This window comes from Eptesicus fuscus, chromosome 13 (genome assembly GCF_027574615.1).
Source record: "Eptesicus fuscus isolate TK198812 chromosome 13, DD_ASM_mEF_20220401, whole genome shotgun sequence".
Classification (NCBI taxonomy): domain Eukaryota; kingdom Metazoa; phylum Chordata; class Mammalia; order Chiroptera; family Vespertilionidae; genus Eptesicus; species Eptesicus fuscus.
In genome coordinates this window covers 64,746,042-64,768,120 of record NC_072485.1, presented here as the reverse complement: position 1 = coordinate 64,768,120, position 22,079 = coordinate 64,746,042, and the positions used below count along the sequence as shown (strand labels likewise).

The 22,079-nt window shown below is 44.7% G+C and overlaps 1 pseudogene; it reads left to right on the top strand.

Annotated features, from left to right (window-relative positions):
• Positions 1-308: 308 nt before the first annotated feature.
• On the top strand, positions 309-3,718 carry LOC103304885 (60S ribosomal protein L6-like; annotated as a pseudogene).
• The last annotated feature ends 18,361 nt before the right edge of the window (positions 3,719-22,079 follow it).

Genomic DNA, 22,079 nt, shown 5'->3' with positions numbered 1-22,079 from the left:
CGGTAACGCCAAGGAAGGAGGAAGTTGGCAGAAAGCACCTGGTTCTCTTTTTGAAAATGTTCCCTTCACTTTCTTACACTACCTTGAAATTTTATTTAATAAACATTTATGTTAACAAATATGTTCTTTAAATATGCTAGTGCATCTTTGGTGATTAGGTTGCAGTCAGTGATTCCCCCAGTGCCACCACTAACAACCTCTGTAGCCTTGGAAAAGTTCCTTAGCCTCTTGTATCCATGGTTTACTCATTCCTCCTAATGAAAACAGATTCTACTTAGAAAATTACTGTCTCTTTCCCATCTTGCAAGATGGAGGGTAAAGAAGCTGAGAAGCTGGATACTAAGAAGAAGAAACCTGGAGCCAAGAAGGCTGATGCTGGTGACAAGGTGAAGAAGGGTAACCCCAAGGTCAATGTGTAAGAAGAGGAAGCCCCACAGAGGTGAAACCCTGTCCTGGTCAGAGGAATTGGCAGATATTCCTGGTCGGCTATGTATTCCTTTTTTTTAAAAATTTCTTTATTGATTAAGGTGTTACATATGTGTCCTTATTCCCCCATTACCCTCTCATCCCCCCCCTCATGCCCTCATCCCCCCCTGTTGTCTGTGTCCATTGGTTAGGCTTATATGCATGCGTACAAGTCCTTTAGTTGATCTCTTCCCCTTACCCCACCCTCCCCTACCTTCCCTCTGAGTTTTAATGGTCTGATCAATGTTTCTCTGTCTCTGGATCTATTTTTGTTCATCAGTTTATGTTGTTCATTATATTCCATAAATGAGTGAGATCGTGTGATATTTATCTTTCTCTGCCTGGCTTATTTCACTTAGCATAATGCTCTCCAGTTCCATCCATGCTGTTGCAAATAGTAAGAACTCCTTTTTTACTGCAGTGTAGTATTCCATTGTGTATATGTACCACAGTTTTTTAATCCACTCATCTGCTGATGGGCACTTAGGCTCTTTCCAAATCTTAGCTATTGTAAATTGTGCTGCTATGAACATAGGGGTGCATATATCCTTTCTGATTGGTGTTTCTGTTTTCTTGGGATATATTCCTAGAAGTGAGATCACTGGGTCAAATGGGAGTTCTATTTTTAGTTTTTGAGGAAATTCCATACTGTTCTCCACAGTGGCTGCACCAGTCTGCATTTCCATCAGCAGTGCACAAGGGTTCCTTTTTCTCCACATTCTCCCCCACACTTGTTATTTTTTTGTTTTGTTTCTTTAATATATTTTTTTATTGATTTCAGAAAGAGGAAGGGAGAGAGGGAGAGAGAGATAGGAACATCAATGATGACAGAGAATCACTGATTGGCTGCCTCCTGCATGCACCCCACTGGGATTGAGCCCACAACCCCAGCATGTGCCCTTGATTGGAATCAAACCCGGGACCCTTTAGTCTGCAGGCCGACACTCCTTCCACTGAGCCAAATGGGCTAGGGTTGTCATTTGTTGATTTGTTGATGATAGCCATTTTGACAGGTGTGAGATGGTACTGCATTGTCGTTTTGATTTGCATCTCTCAGATGATTAGTGACTTTAAGCATGTTTTCATATGCCTCTTGGCCTTCCTTCTGTCTTCTTTCGAAAAGTATCTATTTAGGTCCGTTGCCCAATTTTTCTCTGGGGTGTTTATCTTCCTTTTGTTAAGTTGTATGAGTTCCCTGTAGATGTTGGAGATTAAGCCCTTATGAGTGATAACATTGGCAAATATATTCTTCCATGTAGTGGGCTTACTTGTTGTTTTGTTGATGGTTTCCTTTGCTGTGAAAAAGCTTTTTATTTTGATGTAGTCCCATTTGTTTATTTTCTCTTTAGTTTCCATTGCCCTAGGACAGTGGTCGGCAAACTCATTACTCACAGAGCCAAATATCAACATTACAACGATTGAAATTTCTTTTGAGAACCAAATTTTTAAAAACTTAAACTTCCTCTAACACCACTTCTTTAAAATAGACACGCCCAGGCCGTGGTATTTTGTGGAAGAGCCACACTCAAGGGGCCAAAGAGCCGCATGTGGCTCGCGAACCGCAGTTTTCAGACCACTGCCCTAGGAGCAGTATCAGTGAAGAAATTGCTTCGGCATATGTCTGAGATTTCTCTGCCTGTGGATTCCTCTAGTATTTTTATGGTTTCCCATCTTATGTTTAAGTCCTTTATCCATTTTGAGTTTGTTTTTGTGTATGATGTAAGTTGGACCTAGTTTCATTTTTTTTTGCATGTATCTGTCCAATTTTCCCAACACCATTTATTGAAGGGACTGTCTTGACTCCATTGTGTTTTCATGCCTCTTTTGTTGAATATTAATTGAGCATAGTGGTCTGGGTCAATTTCTGGGTTCTCTATTCTGTTCCATTGATCTATATGTCTGTTCTTGTGCCAGTACCAGGCTGTTTTGAGAACAGTGGCTTTGTAATACAGCTTGACATCTGGTATTGAAATCCCACCTACTTTTGTTCTTCTTTCTCAATATGGCTGCAGCTATTTGGGGTCTTTTTATATTCCAGATGAATTTTTGGAGAGTTCTTTCTAAGACTGTTAAATATGCTATTGGTATTTTAATGGGGAGTGCATTGAATCTATAGATTGTTTTGGGTAGTATGGACATTTTAATGATGTTGATTCTACCAATACATGAACATGGTATGTTCTTCCATCTGTTTATGTCTTCCTCTATCTCTTTTTTCAGTGTCCTATAGTTTTCTGAGTATAGGTCTTTTACCTCCTTAGATAAGTTTATTCCTAGGTACCTTAATTTTTTTGGTGCAATAGTAAATGGGATGGCTTTTTTAGTCTCTCTTTCTGTAAGTTCATTGTTGGTGTATAGAAATGCCATAGATTTCTTGTCATTAATTTTGTATCCTGCTACATTGCTGAATTAATTTATTAAGTCTAATAATTTTTTGATGGAGTTGGCTATGTATTCCTAAAGGCCATGCACAAGTGGAATTATTCAGTAGCTAAATCCTGGATTGAAACGAAAAAGGAAAAAGTTCCTGCTACTGTCACAAAACCAGTTGGTAGTGACAAGAAAGGTGGTACCCAAGTGTTTACACTTTGCAAAATGCCTAGATACTACCCCACTGAAGATGTGCCTCTAAAGCTGTTGAGCCATGACAAGAAACCCTTCAGTAAGCATGTGAGAAAACTGTGAACCAACATCACTCCCGGGACCATTCTGATCATCCTCCCCAGGCACCACAGTAGCAAGAGAGTAGTTTTCTTAAAGCAGCTGAGCAGGGGCCTTAATGTCTGCAACTCTGTGCCTTAATTAAGTTCCTCTGCATAGAACACACCAGAAATTCATCATCACCATCTCTACTAAGACCAATACCAGTGTTTAGTTTTTTGTAAGAAATTTAGTACACCAGTTTGTGAGGATAAAGCCCACTGGTGAGAGCAAACACAGAGGAGAGGTCAAAATCCCAAACATCTCACTGGTGCTTACTTTAGGCAGAAGGAACAGTGCCATCCCAGTCACCAGGAGAGTGATCTCTCCACACAGAGAAACAGAAATAAGAGAGGACAGGGGAGTGGGAGGTTGATCAGAAAGCCATGGATTTGCAACTTCTGCCAAAAAGCAAAGGTGTTCCTCAGCTCCAGGCTACCTCCCCTCTGTGGTTGCTCTCACCAACTGGCTTTAGCCTCACAAACTGGTGTCTGAAATGTCTTACAAAAACCTAACTGAACACCTTATTGGTGTAGAAATAAAAAGAAAATAATAGTGATGGTTAAATGAGTTAATACATATTAAGTGTATAGTAGAGTTTTTAGCATATAATATCTCAAAATTATTATATTTATTACTGTTATTATTAATCAGTGGCCCAGTGCAGGAAATTCGTGCACGGGGGCGGGGGGCATGTTCCTCAGCCCATCCTGCACCCTCTGCAATCTGAGAACCCTCGAAGGATGTCCTACTGCCAGTTGTCAGGGATCGGGCCTAAACCAGCAGTTGGACATCCCTCTCACAATCTGGGACTCCTGGCTCCTAACTGCTCACCTGCCTTCCTGCCTGCCTGATTGCCCCGAACCCCTCTGCCTGCTGGCCTGCTTACCCCAACTGCCCCCTACCCCCAGCCTGCTCACACCCAAATGCCTGCCCGCCAGCTTGATTACCCCCAACTGCTCCCCGTGCCAGCCTGCTCACCCCCAACTTCCCCTCCCCCCCCCCCCCCGCAGCTGGCCTGCTGCCCCTACCTCTCCTCCCCACTGGCCTGCTTGCCCCCAACTGCCCCCCTGCTGGCCTTCTCACTCCAAACTGCACCACCCCCCACTGTCCTGATCACCTCTAACTAACCACCACTGAGAGCCTGCTCACCCAAAACTGGCTCCCTGCTGGTCTATTTACCCCCAAAAATGCCACCCCCCAACAGCCTGATCACCCACAACTGCCCTCCCCTCTTGGCCTCTAACCGCCTCAATCTCAGCCCCACCACCATGGCTTTGTCCAGAAGAACATCCAGAAGGTCTCCCAATCAAATTAGCATATTACCCTTTTATTAGTATAGATATCATTACTGGAAGCTAACCACATAGTATTTCAGCTAAGTCCATTGGATTGATTATTGTTGTTGTTATTTTTTAAGAAATGGGGTGTAACTTTAACCTAGCCCACCATGTGAGTGCTTTCAGTGTGAATCATGTCGTGAGAATAACACCAACAATTACGTGAGAGACAGTTTGTGAGGATTAAATGAGGTAATCTAGGCACTGGCACCAAGTGAGTGAAAAAGACCATGGGAATTTCTTAGTAAGTACCTGGCACAGAATAGTATTTGTGTATCATGATTACCATCATTCCCTGAAGGAAGCAGAGAAAAGATTGTTTGATGTACTCAGCCCTTTAGTACTGAGCACTCTGGCTTCCCAGAACTCTGGCCAGGATGTGTAGCATTCGTTCTTTCCTTTATTTTCTTTTCTTTCTTCCTTCTTCCTTTTTACTTTCTTTCTTCCTTTCTTCCTTCCTTCCTCTCTCTCTCTCTCTCTCTCTCTCTCTCTCTCTCTCTCTCTCTCTCTCTCTCTCTCTCTTTCTTCTTTCTTGTTTAAGAAACACATGTCTTTTGTGAATGATCAGCTACAGCGATGGGACCAGTGCTGTTTGTTTTCAATTGGAAAATGTGTCTGGTTCTAAAGATCTCATTTACTCTTTGGCACCTGCTGTTTGAGCAGGTTGAAATTGCACAAGTGAATGTTCTTGACTTTTCCATGTGCATATGTCCTGTCCCACACCCTTAGTTGCTTGTCAGTCCTATGAGGAAAAATAACAGCCATTTTATCACCCTAACACTACTTCTCAGTTGGGGGAGAGGAAAGTCTTTTCTGGCATCATTATGATTTTTTTGTCCCTTTTAAAAACAACTTTAAAGCTGAGTAATTTATTTCATTCTTTAAATTATATTTTTATTGATTTCAGAGAGGAAGGGAGAGGGAGAGAGAGATAGAAACATCAATGATGAGAGAGAATCATTGATCAGAGGCCTCCTGCATGCCCCCTACTGGGGATTGAGCCAGCAACCAGGTCATGTGCCCTTGACCAGAATCAAACCTGGGACTCTTCAGTCTGCAGGCAAACACTGTATCCACTGAGCCAAACTGTCTAGGGCACACTGAGTAAATTAAATGGGCACAATTTAAAAGCATATAATGTGAACAATTCTATAGATTTGACACGTTATAAGCCCATGAATCCTTCATCATATTTAGGAGAGAGAACATTTCCTTCATCCTCAATGTTTCTGAAACTTGAAGTGGCTCTAAAATAGCTTATGTGGGCTTTCAGCCTTGGCAGTGGGCAAGGTCCACAAAGAAGGAGCTTTAGACCCAGTCTTCCCCTTACTGGAAATGTTTTTAAAAGGGACAACTCAAACAAGGAAAATGAGTTGTAAAGAGTAGTTTTATAAAGCAACATCAACAAATAGGAACAAATAAGACACAATCACTTTTGTCACTGGGGTAAGGTTACATAAATTATGACCTGTTAGTATATTGCAACTGCAAGGAGCCATTAATATAAGAACCTTGATACAACACAGGCATGCACAAGGGACAATATTAAAACAAAAGAAGAAAATGTGGAACAGAAAATAGTACATAGTTTATTATTATTATTATTATACCTCTATATAAACTGTGCTTATACATATTCAATATGCAATATACATGGGAATTTTAAGAATATAGAAACTAAAATTTAAAAGGGAAAACAAAATATTAAAAACTATTTTATAAAGAAAAGAAAAATTCTACTATCCAGTTAATATGGATATGTATTAACTTGAGAATATGTACCCAAATTTTTTTAGGCATTGCTTTATTTTTTACAAAAATAAAGGCATTATATATATATATATATATATATATATATATATATATATATACATATATATATAATTTTAGCTTGTTTTTAAAATGACATAATCCATGTCATCAAATATGTTTAGAACATGAATGTTAAAATGTATCTATATATAGTGAATATAATTTCATTATTATAAATAATAGATATTATATTTTTATTATTCTATTGTATGCTTGTATCATACATATTTTGAACCAGTCTCCTATTGTTGGACATTAGGGTTGTTAACTGTTTTTCTCTATTGCTAATAATTTTCCTTTGGAATGTATTCTGTTAATATGCATCCATGTTTATTTTCTTAAGATAAAGTTCTTAAAAGTGTAATTGCTGGATGAAATGCCTATTTTTAAGCTTTAAATAATATTCACATATATTAAACAAAAATTTTAAAAGCCTATTTTATGGTCAGATAAAATCTTTTAAATTACTTCCCCCCCCACACACACACACACATACACACACATGTTTTAAATGAACAGTACTTCTTGTCTGAATATTTTCTCTCTGATTTTATTTTTATTTTATTTTATTTTTTATTCTGATTTTAATATAGTACTCTACCCTCCTGGTTAATTTTATCCAAGGAACAATCTGCTTCCTTTAGAATGTTTCTCCAAGGAAAAACAAAATAATGTCTGCATAGTATCTCTCTACACTAGGTGCTAAATTAATGTTACTTGGACCAAGAATCCTTTCTTGCCATTGTTATTACCTCGCCCTTCACCTGCCAGCTTCCAAAATCCCTTCATAACATTTGTTTGTTCAGAATGGAGAACTGACTTAGTCCTCTTGAGAACTTTTACACCATACATCTGCGGTGTACATAGTAGGTGCAGAAACGTTGTCTCTCAAATGGAATAGATTCCCTTTCCCATGGTCCAAGTATCACTAATTAAGCTCAACCCTTCCTCTCTAAAATCACCAAGGACATTAGTTGTACGAGAAAAGGGAGAAGATGGCGGTGTCACAAAGAAGTGGTTCTTTCCAGTAAGATGAGTTCTCACCTGGACGTTGAACTCCACACAGACTAGTCTCCAGGAACAAATGAAAAGCAGCAGACTTTTCCAGAATATAAAATCCTAGTTATCCTTGCATGCACAGCTCAAATCTGCAAAGCGTGTTTTGGTAAATTTTCTACAGAAATCATTAAGTTGAAGCACTGAATGCAGGACTTGCCCTTTTAAAGTCTGAGAGGAATGGGAAATTTCTGTTAACTGGTGTGGGATCCAGAGGCATTCAGTCCCTCCCTCTTGGTGGCATATTCATCAAGCTGGTTCTACAAGTTTGGGAGTCTCCTTGGGTCCCAGGTTGTATCCATTTAGTACTGTTTGTCCAGTTGTCTAATCTTTGTGCTCCAGTTTCTTCATCTATAGGTAGGGTGAATAATAGTACCCAATCTTACTAGAGCTTTTGTTTTTTTTTTTTTTTTAATTTCTTTATTGATTAAGGTGTCACATATTTGTCCTCATCCCCCCATTCCCATCCCACCCCTCTCCCCACGCATGCCCCAATCCCCTGATGAACTTAACCGTTGGATAGGCTTATATGCATGCATACAGGTCCTTTGGTTGAACTCTCCCCCTCCCCCCACCCTCCCCCTACCCTCCCCTATCCTCCCTCTGAGGCCCGATAGTCCGATCGATGCCTCCTTGCTTCTGGTTCTGATCTTGTTCCTCAGTCTATGTTGTTCATCATTTCCTCTAGATGAATGAGATCAAATGTCACTAGATATATACTAATAAGAACTGAATGTGAGACGAGCAATAATATTTATGCTGACAGGCAAATGAATCAATCTGTAGCGAGCTTCCCCCTGGACCAACAGTTCTTTTGAGACCCAATTTCGATGTCCAGTAGTTCCTTATGTGTACATGTCAGCACTGACCCCTCAGCTCTGGATGGTGGACAAATGGTGGTAATGGAGGTCTGACTCCCTCTGGTTTGGTCTCGGCCGAACCCAGGGGCACGGCGTCACCTGGACTAAGGGGCACGTGGCCTCACCCATACCCAAGGGGCGCGTGGTCTCACCCGGGCCTGGGACCCAGCCTCACCCGGATGGATCCAGGGGCGCACGGCCTCACCCGGACCCAGGATCTGGCTTCACCCGTACCCAGGGACGCTTGGCCTCTCCCAGACCCAGGGGCACGTGGCCTCACCCGGGCTTAGTTGCACAAGGTCTCACCTGGATCCAGGGACACATGGTCTCACCCAGACCCAGGAACGTTTGGCCACTCCCAGACTCAGGGCCACTTGGGCTCACCCGGGCCTAGGTGCACGAGGCCTCATCCGGATCCAGGGACGCATGGTCTCACCCGGACCCAGGGACGCTTGGCCTCTCCCAGACCCAGGGCCACTTGGGCTCACCCGGGCCTAGGTGCACGAGGCCTCACCCGGATCCTGGGACACATGGTCTCACCCGGACCCAGGGATGCTTGGCCTCTCCCAGACCCAGGGCCACTTGGGCTCACCCGGGCCTAGGTGCACGAGGCCTCACCCGGATCCAGGGACACATGGTCTCACCCGGACCCAGGGACGCTTGGCCTCTCCCCGACCCAGGGCCACTTGGGCTCACCCGGGCCTAGGTGCACGAGGCCTCACCCGGATCCAGGGACACATGGTCTCAACCGGACCCAGGGACGCTTGGCCTCTCCCCGACCCAGGGCCACTTGGGCTCACCCGGGCCTAGGTGCACGAGGCCTCACCCGGATCCAGGGACACATGGTCTCACCCGGACCCAGGGACGCTTGGCCTCTCCCCGACCCAGGGCCACTTGGGCTCACCCGGGCCTAGGTGCACGAGGCCTCACCCGGATCCAGGGACACATGGTCTCACCCGGACCCAGGGATGCTTGGCCTCTCCCAGACCCAGGGCCACTTGGGCTCACCCGGGCCTAGGTGCACGAGGCCTCACCCGGATCCAGGGACGCATGGTCTCACCCGGACCCAGGGACGCTTGGCCTCTCCCCGACCCAGGGCCACTTGGGCTCACCCGGGCCTAGGTGCACGAGGCCTCACCCGGATCCAGGGACACATGGTCTCACCCTGACCCAGGGATGCTTGGCCTCTCCCAGACCCAGGGCCACTTGGGCTCACCCGGGCCTGCCTAGGTGCACGAGGCCTCACCCGGATCCTGGGACACATGGTCTCACCCGGACCCAGGGATGCTTGGCCTCTCCCAGACCCAGGGCCACTTTGGCTCACCCGGGCCTAGGTGCACGAGGCCTCACCCGGATCCAGGGACACATGGTCTCACCCGGACCCAGGGACGCTTGGCCTCTCCCCGACCCAGGGCCACTTGGGCTCACCCGGGCCTAGGTGCACGAGGCCTCATCCAGATCCAGGGACGCATGGTCTCACCCGGACCCAGGGACGCTTGGCCTCTCCCAGATCCAGGGCCACTTGGGCTCACCCGGACCTAGATGCACGAGGCCTCATCCGGATCCAGGGACACATGGTATCACCCGGACCCAGGGACGCTTGGCCTCTCCCAAACCCAGGGCCACTTGGGCTCACCCGGGCCTAGGTGCACAAGGCCTCACCCGGATCCAGGGACACATGGTCTCACCCGGACCCAGGGACGCTTGGCCTCTCCCAGACCCAGGGCCACTTGGGCTCACCCGGGCCTAGGTGCACGAGGCCTCATCCGGATCCAGGGACGCATGGTCTCGCCCGGACCCAGGGACGCTTGGCCTCTCCCAGACCCAGGGGCACGTGGCCTCACCCGGGCCTAGGTGCCCGAGGCCTCACCCGGATCCAGGGACACATGTTCTCACCCGGACCCAGGGACGCTTGGCCTCTCCCAGACCCAGGGCCACTTGGGCTCACCCGGGCCTAGATGCACGCGGCCTCACCCGGATCCAGGGACACATGGTCTCGCCTGGACCCAGGGGTGTGTGGGCTCTCCCAGACCCAGGGGCGCTTGGCCTCGCCCGGGCACGGGATCCAGCGTCATCCGGGTCCAGGGGCACTTGGCCTCACCCGGACCCGGAGTCCGGCCTCACCTGGACCCAGGGGCATGTGGCCTCACCTAGACCCAGGGACGTGAGGCCTCACTTATACCCAGAGGCGTGTGACCACACCCGAGCCCAGAGGCGCGCAACCCCGCCCGCACCCGGGTCTCAGCGGGGCCCCGTCTTCCCGATCCCAATTCCTGCCGGTCAATCCCCCCTCAGCAATTCCCCTGGCCATCCTTCCGGAGCTCCAGTATGGCTGCTGCAGAACTCGTCGGGCGGCGGCTCGGCGAAGCTCCGGTGCACCCGGTGCATGGCGGTGGGCCAGTCTGGCGTCGCTGTGTCGGCCCTTGGGTCTGCATCGGTGGCCGGTCGCCGAGCATGCGCACCTGGCCGCTTCCGGGGCGTTGAGATTCTTGACGGACTCAGAGGTCAGCAAGCGCGGAGTCTCCCACCCCATGTCTCATAGGGGCTCGTCTGTCCGTGCTTGGCTGCCAGTGGAGCCGTCCCCTCAGCCGGAGACCGCCGGGGGAACTGCGCCGAGCACATTCCAGGCCGCTGTTGTATCGCCTGAGCCATAGTTCTTTTGTGTCGCCTGAGCTGTAGTTCTTAAAGTGTGGTCTTTGGGTCACCGGCATCAGCATCATCCCACATCCCCCTCTTTTATTCTAGTTGTAGAGCATCTACTCAGCCAGCCCTATGGTGGTCTTGGATGGTGTCTGCTCTGCTCTCTTGTCGTAGTCTCAAAGTTGTTGTGGTAGGCAACAATCAGGCTTCCGCCCTATGCCTCCATCTTGGTCCTCCTTTGTATAGTTAAGTCTTGATTGTTGTTGGTGTCACTGGGGGGGCTCTCTTTGGCTATAAAGGAAGAGTTGCTGTGCAGGAGACACGTTTATGGGCCGGGTCTTGGTGCAGCAAAGCTTTGGCGCTCACTGAATATTCCCGTTGAATGTGTCCCTTATGCACGTGGTTGAAATCTGGTGTTATCTCCCACAGACCACTAGATGCCCTCGTTTCTGGGTCTCCAATGGGGTGTAGATCAGCTACTGCCTTAGGCACTCAGCAAGGATTACAGCAAAAACTGTAGTTTCTTCCTCCTGTCTGAGTGGCCCTGGAGCAGTCCGACTAGAACAGCAGATCATCTGGTCCGCTGCCAGAGGGCAGTCCACCCACATGCATAAGCCGTTGCTTGGGGCGCAGGTGTGCCTGCAAGACTTGCGGGGCAGGTCTTCAAGACGTGCGGGGCGGGTCCCAGGGCGGGACGGGGTCTCAGGGCGCCAACAGGCCATGGTGTGGCGAGCCTCGATGGCTGTGAGTCTGGTCCTTCTGCCTTCCATGTATCTAAGTCCCCTCGTTCCGCACTCCAGCGCAGCAAACACTGATTGCTGGGCGCACCTCTGCAAGAGTCCCGCCTCTCCCCGCAGGCATCTGGGTCTCCCGGGGTTCGCCAGAAGATGGGTTTCAGGGTGATGGAGAGCTAATCTCCCTTAGGTTTGGAACAAAAGCCCCTTTCCCCCGCCACCAGCCAGACCCACGCACCTCCACACCTCATCCCCTCCGATTTCGCTGGGTGCGAGGCAACAGAACAGCCTTCAACCTCCGCCGCCATCTTTTTCAAACTTCTCAATTTGTACTTCTTAATCCCTTCATTTCAGTCAACTTTACTGAAGTCTAGCGCCGCCGGGAGGTGCACGGAAAGGGCGCCCGGGCCTCCGTCCGGTGCGCGGTGCGCGCGTCCCGCGAAACCAGGCGCGCGAGGGCCGCGCGGCTGGGACGGGCGCTGTGCGGCCGCCGAGCTCCAGGCACCGCCATCGCCGTGTTCCGGACGTCGCCGCCGCGGCGTCCCCCCAATTTATACTTCTTAATCCCTTGAATTCAGTCAACTCTACTGAAGTCTAGCGCCGCCGGGAGGTGCACGGAGAGGGCGCCCGGGCCTCCGTCCGGTGTGCGGGGCGCGCGGCCCGCGGCACCATGCGCGCGGGGGCTGCGCGGCGGGGACGGGTGCTGGGAGGCCGCCGGGCTCCGGGCGCCGCCGCTGCGGCGGCGTCCCCAGCGTCCCAGGCCGGGCAGCCTGCGGGGGCGGCGGAGTTGCGAAAGTGAGTGAGTTTCCCAGGGTTTCGCCCGGAATGGGGTTCAGTGCAATCGGAGCCGGTGCTCAGCGCACTCCGGAGCCTTTATCTCCTTCCTGCCAGTGAACTCCGGCCAGGTCATCAGCCGCCCCCTCCTCTCCGGTTCCATCCTCCCCGCAGGCGCGTGTGCTCGTGTCTCCGCCCGTTTAGAGCTTTTGTTTTTAATTAAATAAGCTAACATTTATGAAGTGCTATCAGAAGTGATATTGTTCTATTTCTTTGAAAATGATATAGGTTCCATAAGTGTAAACTTGTTTCAACCCCACAGAATTATAACTTAATATCTCTGTGTTAGTAAATTATACCTCATTTTAAAAGGAAAGAAATCACAAGAAAAGCAGCTAGATGAAACAGAGGCATGAAATATGTCATAAAAATAATTCAGAATAAGGGTCATACAGTTCATAAACCAGATGGATGAAAAGAATCAACACCTTACATAAGAATCAAGAAGAAATGAAGAGTGATATAGCTGCAACAAAAAACACCATGGAAAGTTTTAACAGTAGACTAGGAGAAGTGGAGGACAGAATTAGTGAATTTGAAGACAGGGAAGCAAAACACACCCAAACTGAACTGCAATTGGAGAAAAAAAATAAAAGGCAGGAGGAAAGCCTAAGGGAGTTATGGAACAACATGAAACTAAGCAACATACGAATAATAGGAGTGCCAGAAAAACAGGAAGAGGAACAATGTTTAGAAAACATTTTTGAAGGAATAATGTCAGAAAACTTCCCTGTTATGAAGAAGAAAAAAGTCACACAAGCACAGAGAGTCTCAAACAAGATGAATTCAAAAAGACCCACACCAAGACATATCATAATTACGATGGCAAATGTTCAGGACAAAGAGATCATCTTAAAGGCTGGAAGAGAGAGACAGAAAGTTACGTACAAGGGATCTCCCATTAGATTATCAAGTGACTTCTCAATAGAAACACATCAAGTCAGAAAAGAATGGAAGAAAATTTTCAAAGTGATGCAAAGCAATGGACTGAATCCAAGAATAATCTATCCAGCAAGACTATCATTCAAAATTGAAAGGGAAATAAGGAGCTTCTCAGACCAAAAAAAAAAAAAAAAAAAAAAAAGGCTAAGGAGTTTATAACTACCAAGCAGCAATGCAAGAAATGCTAAAAAGACTGGTATAAAAAGAAGAAATAAAAAGGTAGGAAGGAACACAGGCACAAAAAATAAAAATGGCTACAAACAAGTACCTTTCAATAATAACTTTAAACATAAATGGACTAAATGCTCCAATCAAAAGAAATTGAGTGGCTGAAAAGATAAAAAAAAAACATGACCCATATATATACTGTCTACAAGAGACCCACCTCATACATAACAAGGGACTCACACAGACTGAAAGTGAAGGTATAAAAAAATGTCTTTTAGGCAAATGGAAATGAAAAAAAGCTGGGGTAGCAACACTTATATCTGACAAAATAGACCTCAAAGTAAAGGTCATAACAAGAGATAAGAAAGGCCACTTCATAATACTAAACAGATAGATACAACAGGAGGATATAACCTTGATAAACATATATGCAGGAGCACCCAAATTCATAAAAACACTCCTGAAAGATATCAAGGGAGCAATCGACAATAATACAATCATAGTAGGGGTCTTTAATACACCACTGACATCACTGGATAAATTCTCTAGACAAAAAATCAGCAAAGAAACGGAACCCTCGTGCACTGCTGGTGGGAATGCAGACTGGTTCAGCCACTGTGGAGAACAGTATGGAGTTTCCTCAAAAAACTGAAAATGGAACTCCCATTTGACCCAGTAATCCCACTCCTGGGAATATATCCGAAGAAACTAGAAACACCAATCAGAAAGGATATATGCACCACTATGTTCATAGCAGCACAATTTACAATAGCTAAGATTTGGAAACAGCCTAGGTGCCCATCAGCAGATGACTGGATCGGAAAACTGTGGTACATCTACACAATGGAATACTATGCTGCCATAAAAAAGAAGGAATTCTCATCATTTGCAGCAACCTGGATGGAATTGGAGAACATTATGCTAAGTGAAATAAGCCAGTCAATGAAAGAAAAATACCACATGATCTCACTCATTTAGGGATAGTAAAGAACATTATAAAGTGGTGAACAAAAAGATAGATACAGAGACAGTAAAGCATCAAACAGACTTTCAAAGTACAGGGGGAAAGTTTGGGAAAGGTGGGGGAGTTATGAAATCAAACGAAGGACTTGTATGCATGCATATAAGCATAAACAATGGACGCAAAACTCTGGGGGGGGAGGGCATGTGTGGGTGTGGGGTGGGGGGGGTAATAGTAAGATATGTACACATATAATACCTCAATAAAAATATTTAAAAAAAATCAGCAAAGAAACATCAATCCTAAATGACTGTCTACACCAGATGGACTTAATTGACATCTTCAGAACATTTTACCCCAAAGCCACAAAATATACATTCTTCTCAAGTGCACATGGGTCATTTTCATATATAAACCCAGGAAAAGTCTCTTCAAATTCAAGAAGATAAAAATCATATCAAGCATCTTCTCAGATCACAATGGCATAAAACTGGAAATCAACTACAATAAAAATAATCCAAAAAAAATCAAACACATGGAGACTAAATTAAACAATGACTGGGTTACCAGAGAGTTCAAAGAAGAAATAAAAAACATCATGGCAGCAAACGACAATGAAAACACAACAATCCAAAATCTATGGGACACAGTGAAAGCAGTCTTGAGAGAGAAGTTCATAGATCTACAAGCCTACTGCAAAAAAAAAGAAGAAACAATGGTAATAAATTACCAAACCCTACATCTCAAAGAGTTAGAAAGGGAGTAACAAGGAAAGCCCAGTGTAAGCAGAAGGAAGGAAATAATAAAGGTCAGAGCAGAGATAAAAGACATAGAGACCAAAAAAACAACACAAAAGATCAACAAAACCAAAGCTGGTTCTTTGAAAGGATAAACAAGATTGATGAACCTCTTGCCAGGCTCACCAAGAAGCAAAGAGAGAAGACACAAATAAACAAAATCAGAAATGAAAGAGGAGAAATAACAACAGACCCCACAGAAATACAAAGGATTCTTAAAAAATACTATGAACAATTCTATTCCAACAAAGTAGACAACCTAGAGGAAATGGACATATTTCTAGAAAAATACAACTATCCAAAACTCAATCAGGAAGAATCTAAACATCTCAATAGGCCAATAACTATGGAAGAAATTGAAGCAGTCATCCAAAAGCTTCTAGCAAACAAAAGCCTGGGGCCAGATGGCTTCACAGTGGAGTATTACCAAACATTCAAGGAAGAACTAAAACCTATCCTCCTCAGACTATTCCAAAAAATTCAAGAAGAAGGGACTCTTCCAAGCTCCTTCTATGAAGCCAGCATCACCCTAATACCAAAACCAGATAAAAACTACACAATGAAAGAGAACTACAGGCCAATATCCCTCATGAACATAGATGCCAACATCCTCAACAATATTCTGCAAATAGAATCCAGCAGTACATCAGAAAGATCATACATCATGACCAAGTAGGATTTATCCCAGGGATGCAAAGATGGTACAATATCTGCAAATAAATAAATGTGATACATCACATAATAAATTGAGAGATAAAAATAACATAGTCATATCAATTGATGCAGATAAAGCATTTGACAAAATCCAACACCCTTTCTTGATAAAAACTCTCAGCAAGATGGGAATAGAAGGACCATACCTCAACATATTAAAAACCATATATGATAAACCCACAGCCTTCTCCTAAGAACAGGAACAAAACAGAGATGCCCACTCTCACCACTCCTGTTCGACATAGTATTGGAAGTACTAGCCATTGCAATTAGACAAGAAAAAGAAATAAAAGGCATCCAAATTGGAAAAGAAGTAAAACTGTCCTTATTTGCAGATGACATGATATTGTACCTACAAAACTCTAAAGACTCCATCAAAAAACTATTGGACTTAATAAATGAATTCGGCAATGTAGCAGGATACAAAATTAATGCCAAGAAATCTATGGCATTTCTATATACCAATAGTGAAATTAGTGTTCTCTATTTTTTAGAGACTAAAAAAGCAATCCCATTTACCATCACGCCAAAAAAATTAAGATACCTAGGAATAAACTTAATTAAGATACCAAGGAGGTAAAAAACATATATGCAGAAAACTACAGGACACTGTAAAAAGAGATAGAGGAAGACATAAGCAGATGGAAGAACATACCATGTTCATGGATTGGGAGAAATAACATCATTAAAATGTCCATACTACCCAAAGCAATCTATAGATTCAATGTACTCCCCTAGAAAGAACTCTCCAAAAATTCATCTGGAATTAAAAAAAGACCCCAAATAGCCACAGCAATCCTGAGAAAGAAGAACAAAGTACGTGGGATCTCAATACCAGATATCAAGCTGTATTACAAAGCCACTGTTCTCAAAACAGCCTCATACTGGCACAAGAACAAACATATAGTCAAATGGAATAGAATAGAGAACCCAAATATCGACCCAAACCACTATGCTCAATTAATATTCAACAAAAGAGTCATGAACATACAATGGAGTCAAGACAGTCTCTTCAATAAATGGTGTTGGGAAAATTGGACAGATACATGCAAAAAATGAAACTAGACCACCAACTTACACCATACACAAAAATAAGCTCAAAATAGATAAAGGACTTATACATGAGACAAGAAACCATAAAAATACTAGAGGAATCCACAGGCAGAGAAGTTTCAGACATATGCCGAAGCAATTTCTTCACTGATACTGCTCCTAAAGCAATGGAAACTAAAGAGAAAATAAACAAATGAGACTACATCAAAATAAAAAGCTTTGCACAGCAAGAAAAACGATCAACAAAACAACAAGAAAGTCCATTTCCTTGTTGTTTTGCATGGGAGAACATGTTTCCAAATGTTATCACTGATAAAGGTTTAATCTCCAACATTTATAGGAAACTTATACAACTTAACAAAAGGAAGATAAATGATCCAATAAAAAAATGGGCAACGGACCTAAATAGAATCCTTTCAAAAGAAGACAAAAGGGAGGTCAAGAGACAAATGAAAACATGCTCAAAGTCACTAATCATCCGAGAGATGCAAATAAAAACGAAAATGTAGTACCATCTCACACCTGTTAGAATGGCTATCATCAACAAATCAACAACAATTGCTGGCGAGGATGCAGAGAAAAAGGAACCCTTGTGCACTGCTGGTGGGAATGCAGACTGGTGCAGCCACTGTGGAGAACAGTATGGGATTTCCTCAAAAAACTAAAAATGGAGCTCATATTTGACTTATCACTCAAAGGTCTGTGCTTTTCTATTGCAGAACACTCAGTAGCTGAAAATTTTTTTTCCATTTATGAAAATAGAATCTCAGGTGCTCTCTAGTTGTCAGGTTTCATGGCAAAGTTGTAAAAGGGTTGTTTGGTGTTTGGTTATTTCACTGTTTAATGACAATATTTATATGATTTTTGAGAATTTTTTATGATGGGCCTAGAGATATTAGGCTAAGTGAAGTAAGTCAGATACAGAAAGGCAAATACCACACAACCTCAACTTTATGTGGAATCTAAAGAACAAAATAAATGAGCAAACAAAATAAAGCAGACTCATAGATACAGAGAACAAACTGATGTTTGCTGGATGGAAGGGTGTCAGGACAGTAGGTGGAATAGGTGAAGGAATTGAGAAGTACAAATTGGCAATTACAACATAGTTGTGAGGATGTAAAGTATAGCATAAGGAAGCCTATCTAATAAAAGAGTAATATGCAGATTGACCATCACTCCAACACACAGGATGCCTGCTCCCATGTGGTCAAAGACCCTGCCCCCATGTGGACACAAGATGGCCAGCAGGGTAGGGCAGTTGGGAGGGACAGGCCTGAAGGAAGGGTAGTTGGGGACAATCAAGCCTGCAGGGAAGGGCAGTTAGGGGTGACCAGGTCAGCAGAGGAGGGAAGTTGGGTGCAAACACGCTGGCAGGGGAGAAGTTAGACATCAATCAGACTGGCAGGGGAGTGGTTTGGGGGTGATCAGGCTGGCAGGCAGAAGCAGTAGGGGCAATCAGGAAGGCAAGCAGTTGGGAGCCAATAGTCCTGGATTGTGAGAGGGATGTCCGACTGCTCGTTTAGGCCCGATCACTGGGATTGGGCCTAAACGGGCAGTCAGACATCCCTTGAGGGGTCCCAGATTGGAGAGGGTGCAGGCTGGGCTGAGGCATACCTCCCCGCACCCGTGCATCAATTTCGTGCACCAGGCCTCTAGTCCTATATAATAAAACCCTAATATGCAAATTGACCGAACAGTGGAACGACTGATTGCTATGATGTGCACTGACAACCAGGGGGCAGACGCTCAATTCTGGAGCTGCCCCCTGGTGGTCAGTGTGCTCCCACAAGGGGTCCGCCACTCAGCCTGAAGCTGGGCTCACGGCTAGTGAGCACAGCAGCAGTGGTGAGAGCCTCTCCTGCCTCCGCAGCAATGCTAAGGACCAGTCAGACGTCTCCCAAGGGGTACCTGACTGCAAGAGGGTGCAGGCCAGGCTGAGGGACCTCCCACCCCCAGTGCATGCATGTCATGCACTGGGCCTCTAGTATAGTCAATAATATTGTAATAACTATGTATGGAGAGAGGGTGGATCAAAACTTATTGGGGAAATTATGTTGTAAATTATATAACTATCTACTATCCTATATAATAAAGAGCTAATATTCTAATTAGACCAGATGGTGGAACAACATTCCAGAATGACCAGTGGGCAGGTGAGCCTGCGCTTCCAGGCCAGCCATGGTAGTCCTGCCCCTCCCCCCAACCCCCACTTCATCAGAGATCATGGCGCAAGCCTGATACTGGCATCACCCCTTTGGCAGAAGTGGCCACAGGGGAATGGGCCTAAGCTGCAGTTGGACATCCCCCGAGGGGTCTCAGACTGCGAGAGGGTGCTGGCCGGGCAGAATGACCCCCAAGTGCGTGCAAGACTTGGGGGTCATTCTGCCCGGCCAGCACCCTCTGGGGGTCATTCTGCCTGGCCAGCACCCTCTCGCAGTCTGAGACCCCTCGGGGGATGTCCAAATTTTTGTGCACTGGGCCTCTAGTAACATATAGCTGCAGTGAATATAAAATATTGAATGTCTATTTCATTGAAAAAAATAATTTTATGAAATAAGACATATCAATTAGAAAAAAATTTACATTGCCCTAGTCAGTTTGGCTCAATGGATAGAGTGTTGGCCTGGAGACTTAAAGGGTCCCAGGTTCAATCCCGATCAAGGGTACATGCGCAGGTTGAGGGTTTAATCCTCAGTAGGGGCATGCAGGAAGCAGCCGATCAATGATTCTTTCTCATCACTGATGTTTCTATATCTCCCTCCTGATTCCCTTCCTTTCTGAAATCAATAAAAATAGATTTCAAAACATTTTACATTATAAATACTAAGGTAAAACAATATATCTAAGAAGTGTGCAATACTAATTTTCATCTATAGTTCTATGGCTCCTGGACCAGCAGCATCAGAAAACTTGTTAGAAATGTAAATCTGGGACTCTACCCCAAATCTACTGAATCAGAAAATCTAATATCTGTATTAAAAATCCCCTGAAATGCTCCAGATATATCTTCAAGTGGGAGAACCTCAACTGCTAAACCAGTGGCTCTCAACTGAAGTTGATTTTGCCACCAGTGGAGATTATCAAGAGCTGGAGATATTTTAAGTTGTCATAACTAGAATGGAAAGTGTTACTGACATTCATTGAGTAGTGAGCAGGGATCCTGCTCCATACCCTATAAATGCACAGGATGGCCCTATAACAAAGAAGTGTCCACCCTATAATGCCCATTGTACCAAGGCTGAGAATCCCTTCTCTAAACTGAGCCTCCACTCTTTTGAGTGGACAAGAAATTAAACCTCACACATTGGTTTCTGTTGGTGGGGCCTTCATCCTCAATTCCGCAGCCTAATTCTAGTTGTAGATGGACCAAAAGCACACAGGTTCTTAGTCCAGGTGACTGTCTTCAGTCCAGTGCTCTCTTTGTTGCCCATTGCCAAGGTGTAGTGCTGTTTCTGTTGAAATGTTGGGGCAGGAAACTCTCCAAACTACCCTGATCCAACTGGGACAAAAATTGCTCCACATTTTTAGTTGAGCATAATTCTGAACTGCATAGAATTTAGGCATCCTGAAATAATGTGCCAAGGTCAAGTGAAACAGTAGGTATCCATGATGTACTGTCCTCCCCCTAAAATTCTCTATTCTCAATAAATAGCCACCTCCATGGGTCTGGGTCTTCCCACTCTCCATAAACCCAACCCAGTCTCTTCCCATCAAGAACCACTTCACTTCAACTTGTACAATCAAACACAAAGTCTCTTTATTGTTTGGGGTTTGGGTGGATTTAGAAAGCTCTGCTTTAAGAAGCAACATTGAGTAGCTGTTCCATAGTTTTCTAATCCACTCATCTACTGATGGGCATTTGGGCTGTTTTTAAGTCTTAGCTATTGTAAATTGTGCTGCTATGAACATAGGGGTGCATATATACTTTCTGTTCACAATAGAATACTACGCTGCTATAAAAAAGAAGGAATTTTTACCATTTGCAGCAGCATGGATGGAACTGGAGAGCATTATGTTAAATGAAGTAAGCCAGGCAATGAAAGAAAAATACCACATGATCTCACTCATTTATAGAAAATAAAGAACATTATAACCTGATGAACAAAAAGATAGATACAGAGGCAGTAAAGCATCGAACAGACTGTCAATTTACAGCAGGAAAGCAGGGGAGTGTTGGGGAGGAGGAGAAAGAGATCAACCAAAGGACTTGTATGCTTGCATATAAGCACAACCAATGGACACAAGACACTGGGAGTGGGGATGGGATAAGGGCATGAGACAGTGGGTAGGGGAGGCTGGGGGAAGGTCAATGGGGGGAAAAAAAGAAGATATATGCACTACTACATGTAATACTTTAAATAATAAAAACAAAATAATTAGAATGATAAAAAAAGAAGCAACATTGAATCATTTTCCCTGGTGTGGGAGTGAGGAAGGGACAGGCTAATATAAGTTAATCTTTTTGTTCAAAACTCTCCCTGCCATATCATGTACACTATGTTTAACTTAGTATTTTATACATATTTGTGTATAACCCTTTAATGTATTGAGAAAGCAGCAATAAGAGGAGAGGATGATCTCTACAGACCTACTGAGCAGAGTCCACTTGCTGATCATTCATTAAGAGAAAGACCATAGAAAGAGCGAAGAATAAGTCATAATGCTGATAAACTATACCTCTCCCTGAAAAATCTGGCAAGGCTCTCCACATCCACACACTATGAGTTCCAGGAGAAGCCATTACAGACAATATGCAGCTGATGAGAGTGTCATGGAGATGCCCGGAAGTGTAGGGAACTAAACCATGTGGAGTGCCTGGGGCTGCGTCAACCTGAGACATCTAAGGGAAGCCAGCAGTGATTTGAGTGCAGGGACCATGATATTGAACATTCAACTGCCTCCCCAGAGCCCAATACTTTACTGGTAATTACAATTGTGTACAATTTATTCTTTCTCTCTGTCCACCGATCCATTGCTCCAGCCACATGTTGGAGCCCATC